This window comes from Schistocerca gregaria, chromosome 6 (genome assembly GCF_023897955.1).
Source record: "Schistocerca gregaria isolate iqSchGreg1 chromosome 6, iqSchGreg1.2, whole genome shotgun sequence".
In the NCBI taxonomy this organism is placed as follows: Eukaryota; Metazoa; Arthropoda; class Insecta; order Orthoptera; family Acrididae; genus Schistocerca; species Schistocerca gregaria.
This window is the reverse complement of record NC_064925.1, coordinates 214,755,060-214,781,387: the sequence shown is the minus strand read 5'-3', so window position 1 is coordinate 214,781,387 and position 26,328 is coordinate 214,755,060. Positions and strand designations below refer to the sequence as shown.

The following is a 26,328-nucleotide window of genomic DNA, read 5'->3' as shown; positions in this document are numbered from 1 at the left end:
GATGGAGATTATGTGATTGATCCCTTCACCCTCCATATTGCCTGACCTTATGCCTTTAGACTTTTTCCTTTGGCTTTGTAAGTTAAGGACCATGTTTACATACTCCCACTGCCAAGAACACTGGAACAGGTTTAGAATGCATCAGTGCTATTCCGATGACCATTGTTAGGATTTTGCTATGCAAAATTTGAAATGAAGCTTACCAAATCTTGAGCATGTGTCACCAAAGCAGCACTCTTATGTCATTTGTAGAGTGTGAACTGCAAGATTCATGTATTTATGGTTCTATTTCATGGTTCAATTCATGCATCATTTGTGTTTATATATGTAATACTTTGAAGAGCATAGAGCTTTTAAGAGCATAGAGCTTTGAAAATGAATGAACCATTTAAGTAGCCCTGTGACAAACATGATGGTACCTCTAATAAGAACTATTACTACCCAGGAAGACAATATTAAATTATTCTGTGTCAAATGTGTAAGAAACACTGTCAAAATCATGTGTAAACTGTGTAAGCATTTATATTTTTATATTCCTAAGCTTTCAAGTAAAATTACTTACTCTGTTTTACAAATACACATACAATGGAGAATACCAGGAGCAACAAAATCACTATCACATCTATGCCTGTAGAGGTATTTGAGACTTTCTGCAAATCAAAAAAGCTTTATTAATATATTGTGCAATTATTATGTGCTTCACAGTCTCTGTGATTCATCCTTAAATGAACCACACACCCTAGCCATACTGTGATTTAGGCCATAAATACTGCAAAATAAGAAATATCTTTCATAGCCAAGTCACAGAGTGTTGGTATTCCAAACAAACAGCCAACCATCCTTTTGCTTTATCACAATGATGTTATCTTATCATTGAACTTCATATACCTGTAGATGTTTGATACAATCCTAGTTGTGATACATCAAATGTCTAGTTCAAATCACTTCCATTTTTTAAGTTCTGTGAGGTGCATTACACCACGTTCCTGAGTATAAAAAGCTAAGTTACTCTTATGAGTATCAGAGGGCATTTTACAACATTCTCTGTCAAATAATAGGTAGCTCTTTGTTTGTTTCTTATCTTTAATTCTCAAATTTAAGTTAACAGGCATTGTCAAACCTGGAACTCACCTGAATGAAATATTTAATAATTGTGAAAACTTAGTTAAGACTGGAACATGCTGTGTGCTAATAAGTGGAGCAAATGACATATAGAAAAATGAAAGCCAACTAGCGACAAGGGCACTTCAAACAACTCTAAAAAAGCCATCAGATCTAAATTTAAAGGTTCTTGTTGTAAGAGTGCCACACAGACATGATCTAATTGAGGAATCATGTGTAAACAAAGAAATAAAGTCAAAAAATAATAAATTTAGGAAGATCTGCTGCACTTTTAAGTGTGCAACTTTTGTGGATGCAAACAGCTCAGACAGAAATCATTTCATGAGACATGAACAGCATAGGAACTATTATGGAAAAAAGATAATGGGTGAAAACATACTAGAAGAAATAAGCCATATAGCAATAGGAAAGTTCTCTAAAATCCCACTCCAAATGAGGGCAGAAACAGAAGTAATGGAAACCTTATCAAGAGCAACATTTGCTTAAGCACTAAAAACATCAACATCTGCTACACTTAATATTAAAATGTCATCAGCTGCCATAGCTAGTATAAACAATCAATCAGCATCACCCATTTCAAGTAGGAAAAGCAACAGAAACAAGATACCTGTGGTACAACAGGATTTTTGGCATCTGTTCTCAATGAAAACTCCAAGGTAACAGTGTTAAATGAAAGGAGAAATACCATCTATACTCACTACCCTGTTCTAAAGATTATGACTAAATGTGCAGTGCCTCAATAACAAATATTGTGAACTCAAAATAGCAGTAAGTAACACCCAACCTGATGTCTTGTGTATTACTGAACTCTGGTGTAAGGACCATGAAATTAGTAGTATTCATATTAATCCACTTAAACAGGCAAATCATTATAGAAGCAAAATTTCTAAAGGTGGTGGAGTCTGTGTTTACCTTAGACAAGAGTTGGAATTTGAAAAGAGATATCAAGCAGAGAACTTAACTATTGAACATTTTTTTGAAGCAGGTGCTGTCCAGCTATAAGGCCTGATGAAAAAAGTCAGTCATAACAGTGTATACGTCACCATGTGGAAACACAAAAGTCTTTTTTGATAAATTAGAATTGTTGATAAATAACTTTTACAAACAAGAAATTGATTATTCTTTGTGGGGATTTCAGTGTTAATCTTCTAGTTGAAAGTCAACAAAAAGGCATTTTTTGGTCATATTAAAGAGTTCAACATGTCACCACACTTAAGCAATTCAACTAGAATAATGAACACCTCCAATAGCCGCATAGATAACATTTACTGAAATATGTCAACAACTGACAGAGGTAACAAACATAGATTTAGGATTGTCTTACTACAATGTTCTCGCCATTTAAATACCTTTAAGGTCAAAGGAAGATAAAGGTGTAAATAATATTTACAAAAGAAACTTCTCAGTGGACAGCTGTCATCAGTTCATAAGTATCTTAGAAAATGAAAATTGGTTAGATGTTATGAAAAAAAAAAAAAAAAAACAAGTACAGATGAGGCATATGGTGTATTTGCATCGATTTATATGATTAACGTTGAGGTGTTTTCCAAAGAAACTGACCAGAATCAAGTACACTGGATACACAAAGTCAAGTTCTTGGATGACTCTTGGCACTAAGAAATCATGTGAAAACATGAAAAACTGAATTCAGAGTTTACGGAGTGTGCAGAAACTGATTTTATAGCATATGTAAATAGGTATAGGAAATATACCGCAGAGTAATTACAAATGCAAAGTTACTACGTAACGATACGGAAATAAAACAGTCCAGAAATAAAACTATAAAAGCATGGGAAATTGTTAGAAAAGAAACCGGGGTACCTATTGAAGATGAGGAAATTATTCTAAAAGATGAGGAGAATAAAATGGTAGATAAATATGCCATGCCTAATTATATAAATAATTACTTTTTAAATGTACCCCAGACATTAAGCAGGAATTTTGGGTAGCAGATAAAGATGGCAGCACCCAAGGCAACCAGCAGTATGATGGCAGTCCCAACAAACAAAAAGGGAGTTTTAAAAGTGATTAAAAGTCTGAAGTCCAAGATGTCAGCTGGAATAGATGAGGTGCCAATGATACTAGTAAAGAAAACAGCTAATCAAATAGTGAAACCATTGGTGCACATAGCAAACATGTCAATGGCTGACAGCGTGTTTCCACAGAAACAGAAAATTTCTAATGTCATTCCCCTGTTGTAACAGGGTGATAAGCTTAACATAGAAAACTACAGACCTGTCTCACTTCTCCCAACTTTCTCTAAAATTTTAGAGATATTAATGAAATATAGAATCACACATTATCTTAATATCCACAATCTGATAAACAGTAATCAGCATGGATTTCAAGCTGGGAGAAGTAACGAAACAGCTGTACTGTAATACACAAAATAATCAGTAAATTGGAAGAGGGAAAAAGTGTACTCGGGATAAATGAAGATTTTTCAAAAGCCTTTGACACTGTTGACCTAAGCATACCTTTGGAAAAGCTTGAAGCTATAGGTATCAGAGTGGAAAAAAGTGGTTCAAGTCATATCTGGAAAAAGAGGATGCAGGTGGTTGAAATTACAGCACCACATATTAACCAAAAAATTAAACTAAAATCAGATCAAGGTAGGTCACAGGAGTAGTACCACAAGGAAATGTATTACGCCCCTTGCTGTTCCTCATTTACATTAATGACATTCAGGTGTCAGAGAGAAAAGCTAGAATCATCTTATATGCTGATGATACTAGTTAGTAGTGAATGATATGAAGCAGTCATTGCACTGTACTGTGGATCATGTCCTACAAGATGTACAGAAATGGTTTAATGCAAATAAGCTACCACTGAATGCAAAAAAACTAATTATGTGCAATATGGAAAAATAAGTGAACATTATGACCTAAAACCCACCATGGAGGGCAAACAACTTGAAAGTGTACAGTGTGCAAACTTCCTGGGTATGCACATTGATGAGAAAAACTGGAAGGACTATGTCGTGAGCTTAGCACTAAAACTAAATTCGGTGTGTTTTGTACTTACAATAATATCAAGAGTTTGTAGTAAGACTACACCAAATTAGTATATTTCGGCTTTTTTCAATCCATTGCATCCTATGGGATAGTATCCTGGGGAAAAACAAATTGTCGTCTAAATGAGATTTTCAAATTACAATAATGCACTATCCTGATAATGCCCCAGAGCCCACTTCAAAAACACATTGAATGCCCCTTTTTAAAGCATTGAAAATTTTAACAATTCCATCATTATACATTCTGAAATGTCTGTTGGTGACCAAAGAAATCAGGACAAACTGAAAACCAATACAGACTACCATAATTACAAGCTCCAACAAGGACCCAAAGTCAGAAACATGTATGTAATCAAGGCATCAAACTTTCTAATGCACTACCACAACATATCAATGAGCTGGAAAATGAGGATAAATTTAAACCTGTTATAAAGAATCACATTCTTGATAAATGTTGTTACAGTGTAAGTGAATTTCTACGCTCAGCTGTATTAGGATATATGTTTAACTTAATGTGACAAATTAAATTACATCAATGAATATGTCTGTCATGCACATAAGAAGATTAAGAACCACATGCCTGACAAATGTCACTATAGTATAAGTGAATAGAGCTGCTCAACTGTATGAGAATAAACGATATCAAATGTGACAAGGCCCCCGGAGTAGACAACATTCCATTGGAACTACCGACAGCCTTGGGAGAGCCAGTCCTGACAAAACAACCGTCTGGTGAGCAAGATGTATGAAACAGGCGAAATACCCTCAGACTTCAAGAATAATATAATAATTCCAGTCCCAAAGAAAGCAGGTGTTGACAGATGTGAAAATTACCGAACAATTAGTTTAATAAGCCACAGCTGCAAAATACTAACATGAATTATTTACAGATGAATGGAAAAACTAGTAGAAGCCAACCTCAGGGAAGATCAGCTTGGATTCCGTAGAAATACTGGAACACGTGAGGCAATACTGACTTTACGACTTATCTTAGAAGAAAGATTAAGGAAAGGCAAACCTACGTTTCTAGCATTTGTAGACTTAGAGAAAGCTTTTGACAATGTTGATTGGAATACTTTCTTTCAAATTCTAAGGGTGTCAGTGGTAAAATACAAGGAGCAAAAGGCTATTTACAATTTGTACAGAAACCAGATGGCAGTCACAAGAGTCGAGGGACATGAAAGGGAAGCAGTGGTTGGGAAGGGAGTAAGACAGGGTTGTAGCCTCTCCCCAATGTTATTCAATCTGTATCTTGAGCAAACAGTAAAGGAAAAAAAAGAAAAATTCGGAGTAGGTATTAAAATCCATGGAGAAGAAATAAAAATTTTGTGGTTCGCCGATGACATTGTAATTCTGTCAGAGACAGCAAAGGACTTGGAAGAGCAGTTGAATGGAATGGACAGTGTCTTGAGAGAAGTATACAAGATGAACATCAACAAAAGCAAAACAAGGGTAATGGAATGTAGTAAAATTAAGTCGGGTTATGCTGAGGGAATTATATTAGGAAATGAGACACAAAGTAGTAAAGGATTTTTGCTATTTGGGGAGCAAAATAGCTGATGATGGTCGAAGTAGAGAGGATATAAAATGTAGACTGGCAATGGCAAGGAAAGCATTTCTGAAGAAGATAAATTTGTTAACATCGAGTATAGATTTAAGTGTCAGGAAGTCATTTCTGAAAGTATTTGTATGGAGTGTAGCCATGTATGGAAGTGAAACATGGACAATAAATAGTTTGGACAAGAAGAAAATACAAGCTTTCAAAATGTGGTGCTACAGAAGAATGCTGAAGATTAGATGGGTAGATCACATAACTAATGAGCAAGTACTGAATTGAATTGGGAAGAAGAGAAGTTTGTGGCACAACTTGACCAGAAGAAGGGATCGGTTGGTAGGACATGTCCTGAGGCATGAAGGGATCACAAATTTAGCATTGGAGGGCAGCGTGGAGGGTAAAAATCGTAGAGGGAGACCAAGAGATGAATACACTAAGCAGATTCAGAAGGATGTAGGTTGCAGTAGGTACTGGGAGGTGAAGAAGCTTGCACAGGATAGAGTAGCATGGAGAGCTGCATCAAACCAGTCTCAGGACTGAAGACCACAACAGCAACAACAACAACAACAAATGTGACAAATTAAATCACAAAATCAGGATAACTCTGTCAAGCACTTAAGACGACATACTATAAAAAGACTTATTAGTTCTATATTGTATTAAACATTAGATAGTTTCATATGAATTCAGCATAGAAAAAAATTTCATGAAGATATTATATAATTGTTATAATGTATCCTGACAAATACTGTATCACAAATGTAATCATTGGGATGATGATAAATAAAATTATAGTGACCTGTACATCACCAGCAAATTTATCTTTGTTCTGGGAAAGTGACAGTTAAATGGAACTTTAATACATGCAGTCAACACTTCTGGCCTAAGAAATAACCAATTTCTTCCAGTTTCCTTAGGTTAAATAATTAAAAATTTGTTTTAAGTACAGTCTGGAAACCAGGAAGCAGGTATGTATGAAGCACCTGTAGTAGATGACTTAGTGGACCATCTAAATTTTTGGTATAAAATGTTATCAACTCAGATGAAAACCAAAACACACATAATTAACTTTGTGCAGGAAATTCACCTGGTTAGTTTTTACAGTATGAGCTAAGTAGTTACCTGTGATTCTTACATTACATCCTCCTGTTGCCTAGCACTCAACTCTTAAAGGTGAAGTAAAGTTCAATGACAACACATGCTTTGGATTCCACATTAAACTGTAGGTTTCTTTTTCCTAGTAGGATTGCTGAGATAGGGTAGGAAAACACCATCCATGATAGTTGAGTCCAACTGAGGGAGTTGCATCAGACACTTTAAAGACATGAAGTTATTAATACTTGAAGAATCAAATATTTTCTGAGCTGGTAGGGACTATATTGTAGAGATTTATGTGATCACCTCTGACACTTTTTCTTAACTAAAAACAACTTCAATTTTTCAGAGTTTTGTCTGGTACATTGGTGAACTGATTTAGACACACTTAGTCAGCTCTCACTGATAGAAAACAAAAGCATGCTTCACAATAATTTGTTGCCAGTAGCAAAAATATAGAGATGGTCACTGGAAAGAGATGAGCCCACATTTGATGAGTACCAACATATACTAAAGCAACCATGTGCTTTTGATTTTCGTATTAAAGCACCTGTGATTGGCAGGTTGACCTGGAGAACTTCTCACTGTGAAATGCTACTTTTTATGTAGAAGTCAGTCTAATTGAAAACATAGATTTGTTGTTCTAAATACACTATTGGCCATTAAAATGGCTACACCACAAAGATGACGTGCTAAAGATGCAAATTTTAACCAACAGGAAGAAGATGCTGTGATATGCAAATGATTAGCTTTTCAGAGACTTCACACGAGGTTGGCACCAGTGAAAACACCTACAATGTGCTGACATGAGGAAAGTTTCCAACTTATTTTTCATACACAAACAGCAGTTGATTAGTGTTGCCTGGTGAAATGATGTTGTGATGCCTCGTTTTAGGAGAAGAAATGCATACCATCATGTTTCCGACTTTGATAAAGGTCGGATTGTAGCCTATCATGATTGTGGTTTACAGTATCGCGACTTTGCTGCTCGCATTGGTCGATGTCTAATGACTGTTAGCAGAATACGCAATCGGTGCATTCAGGAGGGTAATACGGAATGCCGTGTTGGATCCCAACAGCTCCGTATCACTAGCAATCGAGATGACAGGCATCTTATCCGCATGGCTGTAATGGATCATACAGCCACATCTCTATCCCTGAGTCAACAGATGGGGACGTTTGCAAGACAACCACCATCTGTACCAACAGTTCAACGAGTTTTGCAGCAGCATGAACTATCAGCTCAGAGACCATGGCTGCGATTACCCTTGACACTGCATCACTGATAGGAGTGCCTGCAATGGTGTACTCAATGACGAACCTGGGTGCACAAATGGCAAAACATCATTTATTTGGATGAATCCAGGTTCTGTTTACAGCATCATGATGTTTGCGTCCATGTTTGGCGACATCCCAGTGAACGCACAATGGAAGAATGTATTCGTCATCACCATACTGGCGTATCACCCGGTGTGATGGTATGGGGTGCCATTGGTTACACGTCTCTGTCACCTCTTGTTCACATTGACGGCACTTTGAACAGTGGACGTTACATTTCAAATGTGTTACGACCCATGGCTCTTCCCTTCATTCAATCCCTGTGAAGCCCTACATTTTAGCAGGATAATGCATGACCGCATGTTGCAGGTCCTGTACACACCTTTCTGGATACAGAAAATGTTCGACTGCTACCCTGGCCAGCACATTCTCCAGATCTCTCACCCATTGAAAACTTCTGGTCAATGGTGGCCGAGCATCTGGCTCGTCGCAATACGCCAGGCCCTACTCTTGATGAACTGTGGTATTTTGTTGAAGCTGCATGGGCAGCTGTCCCTGTACAGGCCATCCAAGTTCTGTTTGACTCAATGCCCAGGTGTATCAAGGCTGCTATTACGGCCAGAGGTGGCTGTTCTGGGTACTGATTTTTCAGTATCTATGCACCCAAAATGCTTGAAGATGTAATCACACGTAAGTTCTAGTATAATATATTTGTGCAATGAATACCCATTTATCATCTGCATTTCTTCTTGGTGTAGCAATTTTAATGGCCAGTAGTGTAGTACTTCTGTTTACGAATTCTTAAGATTCATTTTAGATAATTGCTGTAAGTAGTTTCAAAGAATGGTTCAAAACTGAGATTTAAAAACATTGTTGGATACAAATTATATGACCAAACAACTTCAGATATTTTTTTGGAGCATTTGATCATTAATTTCATACACAATGTGTAGTCATATTTCTTCATGTGGTAAGGTACGGTTAGTTACATCAGCGTAAGTCCTAACATTACAAGCCAAGTTGTTTGAGCTTCTAATTACGCTGTTTTGGGAACCACTATTTTAACAGCACTGCTATTGTATATTTTTAAGAACAGTTTTGATGCAAATAACTGACCATTATGAAGATATTTTATTGGACATTTGAACACATTAGTGAACGTAATAAGCAGAAGCCTGTACACCAAATTTCCAGGATGCTTGCTCTTTTCTGGCAGAAAAAGACAATCACTAATTGTGATGAAGTACATTGACCACTATGGACAACCATTTTTTTTTTTTTTTTTCCTGTTATGCCACAGCACTCTTGTCATATTCTCATTGTAAATCCTGGTTATTGAATGTTGTTTCAAGGAAGAACAAGCTTTCTTCATAAGCCAGTAAAAGCTGCAAGTGATGGTCTGTATGATGCTGTCGTCAGGCACCACACCAGTGTTGTTGCTTTTCCTGGAAACAACCCACTGCTAGGTATCACGTCTGTACCGTGAAAGTGGACAGCAGCTGATGATGATTAAGTATGGTGTGCCTTTTGAACTATCCACTGCATTTCAACTATGTTAACTGTAAGACACTCAACCTTAATATATGTTCACAGGCAACTGCAGTGTGTACCAAAGAGAAACTGTGTGTTCCCTCATTAATGGTTACCTCAAGTAAGTGAAAAAAATGAGGAGAGTGGGTGTCTCTACACAAATATTTACTTTTTCATTTGTTTTTATGTTCCACAGTACTTTAAGATCTTTTCTCGTGCATTGTTACACCACATAATTGGTATTATTTTGGGAGTAGTATTATTAACAATAATCTTAACTAGACATAATACAATCAGGTGCTTACTGCCATATCAGCTGTCCATATCACCATGACAGAACTATGAAGGCAAAAGCAACACAGTTACCGTGTACTTGATTGCTTCCAGAGAAATACCTTCATGCCACTATTTTAGCAAGAAGTGAACAGGCAGAGGCTGCTGTACTTACACAAAATGTGTGGATGCAGTGATAACTGAGAAGGTGCATTGATATGAAGATGACATACAGAGAGATAATAGAGATGTGTCAAATGGATGGTAATGTAAGTGTAACATAAATGAGTAGATTTTGATTTTTCACAGGAAACATCCCGTTTCTCTACTTCCACATCTCTATTCTGCAAACATCAGAAGTGCATTGCTAAGTGCACATCCTACCTTATCAGTTACTACTGTTTTTGCCCCATTCCATTTATGCACAGAGCACTGGAAGAATGACTGAATGCCTCCTTGCATGTATTATTTCATCTAATTTTGTCCTCGTGATCCCCACAGGGATGTAACACATTCCTAGTGACCATTTAAAGCTGGGTGTTTAGTTGTTTTGGTAGGCTCTCTCAGGATAGCTTATACCTATATTTAAGTTCACACCAGATCAATTTATTCAGCATCTTAGTCTCCCACAGATAAAAAACCTGTGACCATTCAGGCTGCCACTGACTGTGCCAATGTTAATCCAGTTTGTTATTGGTCCCTTCATATTTGAGCAATAATCTAGGAATGGTCCTGGTCATTTTGAAGGAAACTCCTTTGTGTACTGATTGCATGTCCCCAGTATTCTCCTAATAGATTAATGTCTACCACATGCTTCACCTATGACTGAGCCAGATCACCATTACATTACATATCCACAGAAAGAGACGGAAATTTACTTATTGTAATATGCATCTGTCTTTGATCTTAAAGATAGCACAGAACTGCTTTAGGTGATAAATGTGTTTTTATTATCAATAACTTTATTACATTCCCTAATCAAATTTATCTTATGTTTCCAACACTGATTTTTTTTTTTTAATTGTGGTACAGGACAGACAAATAGTATGAGGGTAATCCCAGAAGTAAGGTCTCATTTTTTTTATACGTTCATAGACCTGTTTATTTCGACAATGGTTTAGATCAGTTTACAGCTTGAACATTTAGCTATTTTTCAACATAATCACCATTTCTGTTGATGCATTTTTGTAGACGCTGTGGCAGTTTTTGTATGCCCCTGTCATACCAGTTCGCCACAATGCTGTTCAGAAAGTTATCAACTGGCAGGATTGTTGCTTGGTTTCAGGTGTAAAGTGTTATGCCCAGGTTTCATTACCCATGACAACTGAGTCCAGAAAGTTGTCCTGTTCAGCTGCAAGGTGGTGAATAAATGCATGTGAAGCATCAACTCGTTGCTGCGTGTGGTTCTCAGTCAGCATGCGTGGCACCCATCTTGCACACACCTTCCGGCAGTTCAATGTTTCCATTAAAATTATGTGAGCAGTGCTTGGGGAAGCCTCAGGAACCAACATGCATAGATCATAAAGGGTGATCCACCGATCTTCATGCATGCTTTGCTCAACCTTCAATACTGTCTCCTTAGAAGTTGACTGTCTCCCGTTCCTTTGTTCATCATGAATTTTGGTCTGACCAACTGCAAACTCTCTACACCCCTTACGAACATTTTTGACATCCATGCACAACACACCATACTCTTCCATCAATTATCAATGGATTTCAATTGGCACTGTGCACTTTGCGTTCAAAAACCAAGTAACTGCTCAATTCGTACTTGGCTTTAACATCCAATGGGAGCTCCCTTCTTGATGGCTGCCAAACCAAGACTGACCATCTCAGCACAATGTGTCCATGTTTACACACAGTGCATGAAGCACCCTACATAACAATGATCAACTGCCACACAGTTCTGTACTTATAAAAAAATAGGAGACCTTACTATTGGGATTACCCTCATATTACAACCATCCACAATGTATCTGTCATTCACCTTTTTACATTAGCAACTTTATTTATCTGTTCCAAAATTCTCCATCTTTTTATAACTTTTCTTTTTTCCCTTAATTTATGAATTTATGACATGCAGCATGTATTCCAAGCCTGAAGTAAAGCTTTGAACACAGTTTCTACATTGTTGTACATAGCATTTCTCAGTATTTTGATATGGCTTAATTTTCTATTACCTTTACCATTAGAAGAGAGGTGGGCATGCCATTTCTTTCTGCATTCAACCCATTGTTACTAATATATCCACATTTTTAAAATGAAAATGGACCGTCATACCATCAGACTCTTCAAAGCAGCCTCTTTCCTCATTAAACCTGTAAGGTAAGTTACTGTTAGTGCAGTTCAGTGTAGCAGACTGAAGAGAATTCACAGAATTTGAAGATTAAACTGCTCATGTAACAGTTACCAATCAATATCAATGAAATGGGCAAATACCAGCTATTTAAATGGAAGTTCCGAGGAAATGATTCTTGAAAGCAAATATGTAAAATGGGCTTCACAGTTTTAATAAGAGAGAAAAAATAGTCTATACTTAATTCTGCAAGGCAAAATTTCTTTTAGTTCCGATTTTATGACAAGTCTTCCAACTTTCCAACTGGTTTGACATGGCCCATATCTAAATTTCCCTTCTGTGCCTACCTCATTATCTCAGTAGCATATGTACCCAACATACACAATTTTTGTTGGACATACTCTCATTTCTTTCTTCCCCTATAATGTTTGTCCTTTGACTGGTTTTTAGTACTATGGAAGTTATTCCATGATCAAAACTCCTTAAAAGGAACTGGAAGGTATGAAATCTGAGGCTAATGACGAATGTTAAAAATTACATGAAGCAGGTACTAAAAATAATAGTTGAACATAGAAGTCTGTGGATGACACTAACCAGAATCAACACAAGCTAATGGTAATCTGTTGCAACAATCAGAAATGGTTAACGTGGCACTGGAAGCAGCACTATGGAGGAGGAGGAGGAGGAGGAGGAGGCTAGAAGAAACAAACTGGACAGAGATAATGTTGCATATCATATGGTTGGCACAGGAGCATACCGAAAATAATAGGCTCCCCAGTAGGCAAAGAACAAGATATTTATCATTAATAACTGAAGAAACACTTTAGAGTTCTTTTGTGAGTTAATACAATAATTGAACAGTGGAAAGTAAGAACCAATACTCCTAGCAAATAAAATGTGTCTCTTACTAAGGTTCCTGATAGTTTGCCTTGAATGTTAAGATTATTGACTAAATTTATTAAGTGATTGACCGTAAGTGTCACTGGTGAGAATGGATGCCGACTAATGCTAACTCATTAGCAAACTCATCAAAATCCTGCCTTGTGTCTGGGTCAGTGCTGGAACTGATACTGGATGAACACACTGGTGAGGTGGAGTAAACTCTGAATACTGAGCCACTGGGTGCAGCAGACATAAAACCCAGAAGAGGAGCATAAACTTAGAGGCTGATTGAATGCTCTGAATGATCAGCTGCTGGGCATAGTTGGCATAAAGCACTGTAGGGGGCAACTTGAAATTAGCGGAGATTGAGGCCTGGTGGATAACGAAAAGAGAGGCCTTCAATATATCCTGTCTTCTCGTTATCCACCAGGCCTCAATCTCCGATAATTTCGAGTTTCCGCCACTCGTACCTCACCTGTCATTCAACATCATCTTTGCCTCTGCACTTCTACCTCGACTGACATCACTGCCCCCCTCTTTGCCTTTAAGTATGTCTGCTTGTGTCTGTATATATATGGATGGATAGATTTGTGTGTGTGTGTGTGTGTGTGTGTGTGTGTGTGTGTGTGTGTGTGTGTGTGTGTGTGTGTGTGTGTGTGTGTGTGTGTGTGTATCCTTTTTTCCCCCTAAGGTAAGTCTTTCCACTCCCGGGATTGGAATGACTCCTTACCCTCTCCCTTAAAACCCACATCCTTTCATCTTTCCTTCTCCTTCCCTCTTTCCTGACAAAGCAACTGCCAGTTGCGAAAGCTTGAAATTTTGTGTGTGTGTGTGTGTGTGTGTGTGATTTTATTGTGCCTGTCTACCGGCACTTTCCCGCTTGGTAAGTCTTGGAATATTTGTTTTTAATATATTTTTCCAATGTGGAAGTTCCTTTCTATTTTATTTACATCATTAAACTGTATGACTTGTTAGAGAATTATTGATTGCTAGCTGATTTGACAAGATGTTAGACAGTTTTTGGTGATTTTTCACCACACATGTTTAGTGAGAGTGTTTCAATTGTGGAAACTGTGATCAGAAGAGTGCATGAATAAAAGCAAAGAGCACTGGAAATCCCAAAAATGGTAAAGGTGTTTCATCTTACTGAGCCATATTTTATGCAGAAGGACATTAAGAAGAACATGAACATTTATGGACAAAATACATGTGAGACTGCAATAAAATAATAAAAAGTAGTAACTGATGTAGTCATCAGGCTCTAATTTTAAAATTTCATTAAGCAGATTTGCATGGGCATATTTACCTTTCAATTTCAGCAATTCCCACAGCAAGTATCATTTTTTCTTCAATTTATTTATATACAGTACTATTCAATGCAAGAAATACTTTGCAGTAATAGCCATTCCCATAAGCATAGAAATACCTTATGATATAATATGCACAGCACAACAACTGTTAAAAGTGAGGAAAATCTAATAAACTTTGTTGGAACATCTGTGTGTTCTTTGAAAAGTCCTTTGATAGGATACAGCAAATTGATGAGTAAGTTTAATCTTGTAGAAGGCTCTTGAGAGCAGAAAAAACATTCCAGTATTTGTGGGTCCACAAGCTAGTGATTTCCACAATAACTGCAGATGCATGGTTATGAGCCGTAAGTGAAATAATCATCAGACAACATCCCAGTTCATTAAAGTATTGAAATGTTAACTTTTAAATTGAGATGCCATCTAACTGGGCTCAAATTTCATTAAATGCCTACATCAACAAGAAATACAATCAACATAAAAGTTTTCCGGGTATTGTGCCACTTCATAATGTATAAGACTACTGCTGTTGCTGCTGGAGAAAAACCAATGCTTCGGCCCCTTCTTCTGGGTCTACTGGCGCATTCTAGTTATGCAGTGTCCCTTACATTTTGTTGTTACCATTCACTGCACATGCCATTATGTCATAACTTGGTGGAAACTGTTGAATGAGAAGTTGGCTGCTGCTTACCAAATGCTGGACATTGGCTGCACAGAGGCAGTTACTCACCGGAAGTGCTCATGCCTCTTGTAGACAGTGCAGTGTGTTGGGCTCTGGATCTTGGCAGACAAGATGAGATAGACTGAAGCCTATCTTCTCTATTGATGTTATTAGGGTGTTTAAGTACTTCAATAGCCACTCTGATTTTTTCTTTCATCATAATGGCTGCTTGGACAACACAAAGGCTTCACTGAATTTTATTTCTTTTCCACAGTCTTGCTGATGTTCTGCCACTGCAGAATTATTGTGTTTCCCTAGACAAATATAGCACTCATGTTCCTGAATGCGCATTGCCATTAGCCTGCCAGTCCTACCAACATATGCCTCTCCACAATTGCACTCCAACTTTTACACACCTGCAGTGCGTAATGTATCCACCTTGTCCTTAGTGGAGCCTAGCACATCCTGGATCCTGCGACCTCTATAGAAGATAGGCTGCACCCCAATGTGGAAAAGGTGTTTACCTATTTGGTCAGTAACATTTTTCACATAAGGTAAGCACACTGCTGGCTGCAGTTTGTCTATTTCTTGCTTATTTTTCTTACTTGTGCTCGTTGACAAGGCTGTGTGGATTGACTTATGGCTGCAGCCACTGGCTGGAATTATATTAGAAATCTGTATGGGCAGGAAACACACAGCAACATCCACAAACTGGAAATATTTAGGAAGAATAAAGGGGAAACTTCTCAACAGTGTTATCTACTTGAAGAGGTATCGGGATCATGACATTGTACCTAAATTTCTTCAGTTTAGATTTAACATCAATGCTCACAAATCAAGAAGCATCTACAGGCAAGCCAGCAAATCACTTCCAAAGGAGCATATTCAGCAGGTGTGAAGAGAACTTGACTTCAACAACTAACAGTTGCTGCTACCACCATTCACCAGAAGAAGAAATTTGAACAGCTAGCAAAGATGAGAGAACACTATGCTTCATCTGGGTGCATCTCAAACAGTGGTTAGCCTTTCATCTTATTGGAAACTCAGCCACAGAAGCACTAGCTAAAGGACTAAACTTTGCTGTCACACCCGAGTGAATTTCCATGGAAGTAATTATTGAATCCATGCAAACAGCACTCTGGCACATATCTGCAGTAGAAGCTCAGAAAATTAGGTGGGAAACTGTTGAAGTTCTGTTATTTACCAAGCCACCAAAACACAACCTTAGCCGAGAAGAAAGAGCAGCTATAAAGGAACTGAATAAGAATGACTAAATTGTGACATTGAAGCAGTAAAGGCAATGCTACTGTCATCTTAAACAGCATGCAGTATGAAGACAAGATGAAAGAATTATTAAATGATCCCATATACGAAGAACTAAGGATGGACCCTAAGGTGAAGATAATTCAAAAGACAGGCCTCAATTAAGGACTTGTGAATTGACACTGGCACAGCGGAGGGTCTTATTCCCAGAGTACCAGTCCATCCTAGAATTTACAGTGTTCCAAAGATACATAAGGAAAGTTATCCTTTGAGGCCAATAGTGAATGAGATCAATTTGCCTACTTGCACTCTGGCAAAGTATCTAGCCTGCAAATTAGGACGTCTAGTTGGCAAGATGGACTCTTATGTGAAGAACTCGATGGACTTTATAGAATGCCTAAAGGGAGAATCAATTTCACCTACAGACATTATGCTCAGCTTTGACATGAAGTCACTATTTATGATTGTGCCAGTAGATGAAACTATCTACATCCTTCAGCAGCATGTCCCACCAGCCATATGCGACCTGTGAGTTATGACTGACTTCAATGTACTTAAAATGGCAAGGAAAGTACTACGAACAGACAGACAGCATAACAATGGGTTCTCCCCTATCTCTGCTGGCAGCTGACATTCGTGGAAGACTTTGAAGCAATGGCCCTTGGTTCAACTCCCTTATGTCCATGTTGTTGGTTCAGATATGTGGACAACACATTCGCTATGTGACCTCATAGTTAAGTGGAGCTACTCACGTTTCATGAATATTTGAACAAATTGCATGGGAAGATAGAGTTCATGCTGTAAGTAAAGAAGAATGGTGCAATTCCATTTCTACATCTAGAAGTATACGTGATAACAGAGGGCACACTGGGGCACAGAGTACATTGCAACCCTACACACGAAATCCTACCAACACCCAGTGCAGAACTCTGCCATCCGTTGTTTGGCAATCCATGTGCAGCACCTAAGTGATGCTTGAAACACACCTGAGCTTAAAAGTCTATGCACAACATTTCTATCTAATGGCTACAGCCATATGTCAATCCACACAGTCTTATCAATGAACACAAGTAAGAAAGATAAGCAAAAAATAGACAAACTGCAGCCTACAGTGCACTTACATTAGGTGAAAAAAGTTACTGACCAAATAGGTAAACACCTTCACTGGGTTGGGGAGCAGCCTGTCTTTTATAGTGGTCACAGGATTCAGGACATGCTAGGCTCCATGAAGGACAAGGCAAGGTGGATGCATTACACACTGCAGGTGAGTACAAGTTGGAATGCGAATGTGGAGAGGCATACATCTGCAAGACTGGCAGGCCAATAGCATTGCATATTCCAGAACATGAGAGCTATATTTGTCTAGGGCAACAAAATAACTCTGCAGCGGCAGATCATCAGCGAGACTGCAGGAAAGAAAGAAAATCCAGCGAAGCCTGTGTGTTGGCCAAGCAGCCGGTTATGACGAAATGCAATATCAGAGAGGCCATCGAAATACTTAAACACTCTAACAACATCAATAGAAGAAGATGGACTCAAGCTTATCCAATCTTGGCTGCCAAGAACCAGAGCCCAACACACTACACTGTCAACAAGAGGCACGAGCACTTCCGGTGAGTAACTGCCACTGCATGGTCCATGTCCAGCATTTGGTAAACAACAGCCAACTTCTCATGCAATGGTGGCCACGGATCTTGGCACATAACACATGAGCCAATAGACAACGAAGGTTATGTTCTCCCTCCACCATATTATCCTATTAAAATAAAGTCCCCTCTCCTTCCTTAAGTGACCAATGAAATGAATATCTTTTTTTTTTAAGTTATGGCATAATGGCATGTGTAGTGAATGGTAACAACAAAATATAAGGAACACAGCATAGCTATAATGTGCCAATAGACCCAGAGGAAGGCCACTGCAACTGTGGCTGAAACATAGTTTTTCTCCAGCACCAGTAGTTTTATACATTATGAAGCAGTACTATAACTAGAAAACTTTTATGTTGACTGACTTTCCATGGAAGCCTACGCAAGTATGTAAGAAATACAATACTGTTTCACTACATTGAATTGTAATTTACCATATTCTCTTACCACTCCTGATGGTTTTCTACCTTACACACTTCCATTTAGGGGCAATACTACAATCATCTCTGCAGTGAGTTAGCAAACCATTTAAGCACCCTGTTAAGGCTTGCAAGACTGTATGATTTGGTGCTCCAATTCTTCAAGTACATTAGTGTGAGTGATATAAATTTTATTTTAGATAACACCAGAGGAAAAATACAAAAAATTTGATCCAGATAAACTTGGGGGCGATGCTAGGCTCAAATTATCCATTTTATATCATATTTTTTAGTTATATATCATCACATCAGTAGTAAAATGTGCCTGTGCCCATTGTGGTTGTACAAAGTCTCCAGTGTTTAATTAGGTAAGGAAATGTGAATGTCTGTGTAGCAATCATTAAAAAAATGTTCCAGAAGAAGAGAAAATATTTTACCTTTAAATGTGAGCAGGTTAGAAAATCCTTTGTCATCATGCAAAATAAGGTAATTGCCAAATGATTTGTCTTGCCCGATCCCACTTCTGTAGACTTCATGAAAACTTTAGGCAGGTTCATCCCCCTTAATGCTTTCCAAGGAACAGCATCATGCAACTGCTCTTGCTCAAATCTATATGTTGTGTGCAAGTTCTGAAACTGGTCCTGCAAAGGCACACTACACATCAAAAAAGGTGGAATAAGTTAAAACCTAAATAAACAACAATAACTAAAATTTATTTTTGCAGAACTATTCTAGATACATACAATGAAGGCTTTGAACTGGACGTTTCAGTTGCTGAGAATTCTCCGGGGTTATTTAGCCGTGGTCCATGGAAATCTTATATCCATGACATTTCAACCAAAGCTACATTGGACATCTTCAGAGGTGCTCCTGGTTGTGCAGTAGGCAAGACTCAGCACAACCAGGAGCACCTCTGAAGATGTCAAATGTAGCTTTGGACAAAACATCAGGGATAGAAGATATCCATCGACCATGACCATGCAACCCGGAATAATTCTCAGCAGCCATTCTAGATACAGGTGTGCTGCCTGTTGTGAAAGGTCTCTTCCTCTCTTTGCAAACATTTCTCAAATGACACTGCTGCAGCAAGTTGTTCACATTCCATTAGAGTTTGTACATCAGTAACTGGTCCACTGAACTGCTTATCCTAGATGTAGCCCCACAAAAAATTTCTACAGAGTTTATTCCTTGTGAACATGGTGGCCACAATGGATTTTATACCTGGCAGTGCACCACCTGGTTAACACATTACCCATGGTTCCAACAAGAAAGAGAAACCAGAGGCTGTCACAGCACATGAAGTATCGAGAAAAGCTGTAAGAGTTAAGCTACTTTTTGCAATAAACCACGCAAATGTATCTAGCTTAATTCCTTAGAAAATATTTTTCTTATCAGGAAAAGATTTTATGCTCACCCTATATAACTTCTGTTTTACACAATACACAGTGTACTCAGAGAAATAACCTTCTCAGAGGCAAATGCTTCATGAAACTCCTAGCTATATTTCACACTCCACAATGCAGTGTGTGTTGGAGGGTACACAGTACATCAGTATCACTTTAACCCCTTCCTCCTCCAGTCTCAGATGGTATGCAGAAGATTGCTCGTACTATTGTGTATGAGCCAAAGATTCTTTTATTTTACTGTCTTTTTTACGTTGGTGAAACTCTCCACTATGATGTATGACATTATCTTAATGTCACCTAAGATTTATGTAGTCATTTCACCTTCAATCCTTCTGGGTGAAAACTTCTTTATACTTGAAGATGTGACTGATTTCAACTATTGAAGGCAGATGGCATGGTCAAAAAAACCAAAAACCATTTGTTACATTACAGAATTGGTTGCAAGCTTTGCAATGGGCAATGACCAGTTGCAAGTGTATTTGCATTTTGTACCAAGTTTGGATCCCCATGTATGCAACTGTACCATCTACTGTTAGTCTCTTGGATTTGTGTATTTGAATCCCTATGATGAATAGTTGCTTTCCTACAACACCAATACCAGCCATATCACCACAGGTATCAAAGTACATCAAGGGTGGGACACTTTACCACTCCTGAAATATATATATTTTTTATACTATTTCCACTGGTTTGATGTCTCCTGTCTACTCCTACCTTGTACTGATCTTTTCATCTCTAGCTGCTACACCAAACACCCTGTTCAATCTGTTTGCTATATCCTAGTCATGGTTTACCCCTACTGTTACCTTCCACAACTCTTTTCAGTAGCTTTACCTGGATATTGTAGTGAACACCCCTTTACCCTGTCCCTTCTTGTAATAACATCCCTCCTATTTACAAACAGCTAAAATGGTTACATACTCCATATACAGTTTGCCTCTAACAGTTTCCAGGAGCAACAAAAAATTTGTTTTTTGATATTTCACATTCACTGAAGCGCCAAAAAACCGGTTCTAGACATGAATATTAAAATACAGAGATATGTAAACAGGCAGAATACAGAGTTGTGGTGGGCAATACTTATACAAGACAACAGGTGTCAGGACAGTTGCTACATCCATTACTGTCTTTACAGTGGCAGGTCATCAAGATTTAAGTGAGTTTTAATGTGGTGTTCTAGTCAGTGAATGAGCTACAGCATCTCTGAGGTAGCGATGAAGTGGAGATTTTCTCATATTACCATTTCACGAGTGAATCACGAGTATCAGGAATCTGGTAAAACATCAAATATTTGACATTGCTGTAGCCAGAAAAAGATCCTGGAAGCATGGGACTGACAATGATTGAAGACAATTGTTCAATGTGACAGAAGTGCATTCCTCCTCCAGATTTCAATACTAGACCACAATAAGTGTCGGCATCATGCACGCCATTCAACGAAACATCATTGATATGAGCTTTCAGAGCTAAGGGCCCACTTGTGTAACCTTGATGACAGCATGACATGAAGTTTTAAGCCTTGCCTGGGCCCATCAATGCCAACATCGGACTCCTGATTACTGGAAACATGTTGCCTGATCAGATGAATCTTGTTTCAGATTATATCAAGGAGAAGGATGTGTACAGGTATGGAGAAAACCTCATGACTGCATAGACCCTGCATGTCAGCAGGGGACTGTTTAAGTAGGTGGAGACACTGTAATGGTGTAGGGCATGTACAGTTGGAGCGGTAAGGGACCCCAGGTATGTCTAGATATGACTGACAGGTGACACATATGTAATCATCCTGCCTGATGTGCAATCTGACAGACTTTGGCAATTCCAGCAGGAGAATGGAGTGTCCCAGATTGTGATAAACCTTTTGCATTTCCTTTATGTTTTCTTCTTCTTTAAGGGCAAAGAGAGAAGATGAAGCGGTAGCCCATCATAGAGCCAATGCCTACCGTCATGTATTTTGACTTTCAGTTGTTAAGAAACAGAGGATTTTTTTCTGGTACCAGTAGGAGGAAGGAAGGATTCGCACTCAGCTAGTGAACGAGTGAGAAGCACGCCATTTTTAGCGAGTAATTGCGAACCGCCATTTTGGGATCACTATGAATAAGCGAGGAGTATGTATTTCATATGTGCACCATTTAGAAAAATACAGTATTGTTTTATTAACAGAAAGGTCGTGCGAGTTGTTATTTCAAATAGTACAATAATTACAAGAACTGAAGCCCACCTGTGTACTTTGGAAAATTACGAAGATCCGATAAGCTTAATGGGAACACGGTCTAGACTTCAAAGGTGAACACGGTGTCCAAACGTAGCATTATAAATAATGGTAAGCACAAATCTACAGCGGAGAAAGAAACTACTTTGCCCTGCAAAATAATATGAACTTATTTCCAGACATAGCTCAGCTTATTGTACTTGTCATTCCTGCTGAAAAATTAATCTCAGTGATTCAATACATTTTAGAAAGCCACACATTTCAACATTTTATTATCATCTATTCCATTATTTTATTATATTATAAGACATCCAGAATTGTTATAGAGTGGCTCCAGTAACACACTTCTGAGTTTAAACACTTCCACTTGAACGTATCTGGGATGCCTTGTAATGTGCTGTTCAGAATAGATCTCCACACACTTTCTGTTACTTAGTTTTGGTCAGCTCTGCAGGATTGATGGTGTCATTTCCCTCCAGTACTACTTTATACATTAGCTGAGTCCATACCACATCACATTGCAGCACTTCTGTATGCTCGCTGGGGCCCTGTGTGATTTAAGACCAGTTTCTTTGGCTCTTCAGTGGAATTACTGACCAAATTTAAAAATTTGAAATGCTGTTGCAATTTAATAATTAAGAACAACAAAATGTTAAATGTTTAATGTAATAATTACAGCTATAATTTGTGTCTATCTTGAAAATTTTCACTAATAATGTTTATTTTTTACATGTATTTCCATATTTTTAAGCTTTCAAGGGGTACAAGGTTATGAGAATTTATGGTCTAAAAATGGCAAGGAACTACAAAAACTTGCAAGTTCCTTTTAATGCAGGATGTTTTCCAGTTGCATTCCTGAGTGTTAGCTCACCTCAATTATTTTACCCTCCAGCTGGCAGTAAAAACATTCCAGCAATGAAAAAGTGCCCATTCAGAGAATGACAATACCTGCTATTAACAACAAACCTGAAAATTTGAGTGTCTACAGATGGGCTTGGCAAACTGCAGATATTTGAATAAGGTATGAGAAAAGGGGAAATATCATTCACTTAGGAAAAATTAATAGAAAGACTGACTTTCCTGAACATAGGTAGAAACTACAAGCATATAGCTTTTCCCTCATAGATTTTGCATAGCAGCAGTGAGGGATCCTGCCCACTCATGTAATATTGAGCACATAGGAAGCTGCTTTCTTGGATAGGTGGACAACATACAAGCAAATCATTAATGGAGTTTACTGAAGTAGTTGAATTGACAATACTTAACTTGCATTTTTGCAATGACATCTCACAAGCAACTGGTGACATGCAAATAGTCAGTGTCCTTTGCTATATACAATTCACATCCAAGTAATTAATATGAAGGACAAGTCTCAGCTGAACAGTTAGGATGATTGCTTGTCTTCTATTGCCTCTCTTCTAGTGCACTCAAGGCTAGCTTTAGTGCCACTTATATTCTCTTCCAATGGAGGCCGCTCCTGTTGTACTTCGGTCCTAGTCAGCATACTATTGACTAACTTCTTCTTACAGCCTTCTCTGTGGTTACATTCCACACTGACATACTATTGTTTGATGTTATGCCAGAACAAACAGTCTGCTCAAGTCTGATGAGGCCCAAGAGAAACTCTGACAATGGTGAGTACAATTCAGTTTTATACACATGCACTCTGTGCAATAAACCAAGATTTATTACCAAATTCTGTTGATCATGCAAAATATTAAATTTGTCTGTGTCACTTAGTGCAACCCGCTACCCATATTTTAACAATCAGTTATTAGAATCAGAGTGACATCTTGTGCAGTCACTCTTCTAGACTACCAAGAGTCAAACAACTTAGCTGCCAAACACAGTTCCAGCAGCCTCAGTAATACAAGGAAACAACTTACAGACCAGGCTGCAAGGTCTATGATCTTAGAGAGTAGAAATCAAGCTATTTTCTGAAGCACTCAATGAATTGGTACATAATGTCAGGAGTTTAATTACACTGTGACCTGTTTTATCCTGAAACCTCTTGTCCCAATGTGCCATTTATCATTGCACATTGCCACTTAATGAAAATCTTGTGGTGCTCTTCTGTTGTATCCACATAACCGGATACCACAGTCCCATAATTTCTTTCCCTGTCAGATCACAGCTTCTTTGAACTATGTCCTCTTCCAATTGGTTGTGTTTTGTAGTATCTTCAGTTTATACCACCTAAGTATTTCATCTGGATGCTTTGGTGGTAAATGAGAACACTTCCCAAAACTCACTTCTGTATTATCAATACTTTTAACTATTATGTTAGGATTAATTTCATTCTTGGACCACTTGATTCAGCAGGAGCATGAAGACCCACATCTGGAATTCTATGTAACCTCCACATTATGTGGCTGGATAAGCAGCACCCTCCGACTTCCATGTACACTAGTCCACTCATGTTCATTCCTTCAGCATGCTGATCACCTTGTAGTTTAAGTGCTTCTACATCTACATGACCACTCAAATTTACACTTAAATACCTGGCACTTTGTTTATTGAGCCACTTTCACACTATTTCTCTATTCTTCCACAATCTAATGGCATGTTGGAAAAATGAACACTTTCCATATGATCCCTGATTTCTCTTATTTTATTATGGATATAATTTATTCCTACTTACTTTGGTGTCAATAAAATATTATCTCATTCCAAAGAGGTATAGCAAGGAAGCATCTTGCAGCAACAAAAAATGCCTTTATTTAGATAATCACGCCATGCGCCACACTCCGTTCTGCGCCCGCCCCCACCCCCCTCCCCAGCTCCATTTCCATACCCATAAACTCTCCCCTACTTCATGATAATACAAAACAAGCTGCCCTTCTTTGGACTTTGTCCTCTGTCCATCCTATGTGGTAAGGATCCCATACCACACAGCAGCAGAAAATGGGTAAGTGTAGTGTAGGCACTCTACTTTATGTTTTAATAGCCCCTTTGCATCTTCTAAGCATTTTTCCAATAACACCAACTTTCTTATGCTTTTCCCACAACAATATCTATGTGACTGTTATAATCTAAGTTCTTCATAATTGTAGTTCCTATGTACTTAGTTGAATTGACAGCCTTTTAGATTCATGTGATTTATCATGTTACTGCAGTTTACCTTTCAGTACACCTGTAGATGATTTTACACTTCATTATTTGGAATCAATTTTTATTTTCTGCACCATACAAATACTGTAAGTCCTTTTTATTGGTTTTGATGTTCTGATTCAGTGGTCCTGAAACTTTTTTTGCTCAGTAAACAATCCTCAATGTGGGACAGCACTTTGAGCTGCATCTGTACTGATTTTTTCTATTACCTGATAACCTGCACAGATTATTATGTTATGATGAACTATAGCAAGGGCATGATAAGCTGGTCGCTTCTTCCTAACTACTATTAGGTCCAGTGCAGTTGCATGGGGAAGTGACGAGATATGCAAGTGTCCTACACATTCTGCACGATAAAGGTTCCATCCCTATCACATCTCTCTCTCTCTCTCTCTCTCTCTCTCTCTCTCTCTCTCTCTCTCTCTCTCTCTCTCTCTCTCTCTCTCTCATGAGTGGCGCAGAAACAATTATGAGAATCATGACAACTTCCGTACATAAGCATTAAGGCAGGGTACTCCAAATGTATCTTGTTTAGTGACGAAGTCACATTTACCAATCATTGCCAGGTAAACCACCATAACATGCACTATTGGTCTGTTGATACCTGTTGGCTTTGTCTAGTGGAATATCAGCATCCATGGAGTGTAAACAAGTGGTGTGTGATAGTGAACCATTATTTCATGGATCTGTGTTTCATAGATGGGACACTGAACATGCGTAAGTACCAGAGCCTCCTAACAGACAATCTGCCATGGATGCTAGAAGACATTCAACTGCCTACTAGGAGAAAACTGCGGTACCAACATGATGGCTGTCTAGTGCGTAGTGCATGAAGAACTACAGCATGTCTTCATGAACTGTTTACAATCGTTGGATTGGACATAGAGGACTTAACTCGGTTGGCCTGTTCCCAGGATTTGACACCTATAGATTTTTTGGTGGGAAATGCTGAGAGACACTGTCTGCAAAGACATAACTACACCTGATGATATGCAGCCTGCTTGGACATCTTCGCTGAAATGCTAGCACATTTGCAACAGTCATTCCATACCACACCAGAAGCATGTATTACCACTGTTGGTGATCATTTGAACACCACCTGTGATGGTCAGTTGTCTCATTACTAGTTGGGATCGACATAACTAATGTATTCACTTGTGGTGTTCTTTATTGTGTGCTAGCACAGGTGATGTACAAGAGCTTAGTATGAAAACTTTTCAAAATGTTATCTCATAAATGACGCACACTTAAATACTGCA

At 38.3% G+C, this 26,328-nt stretch overlaps 1 protein-coding gene across 1 annotated transcript in view; it reads right to left on the bottom strand.

The window, feature by feature from the left end:
• Positions 1–11,798: 11,798 nt before the first annotated feature.
• The window catches only part of LOC126278562 (mucin-5AC-like), a 68,224-nt gene continuing 53,694 nt past the window's right edge, over positions 11,799–26,328 (bottom strand). The window contains exons 6-7 of the mRNA XM_049978756.1: positions 18,778–18,981; positions 11,799–12,184 (exon numbers count right to left, since the gene is read on the bottom strand). The gene's annotated coding sequence lies outside the window, so the exon portion shown is untranslated. The remainder of the gene's footprint in view (positions 12,185–18,777; positions 18,982–26,328) is intronic.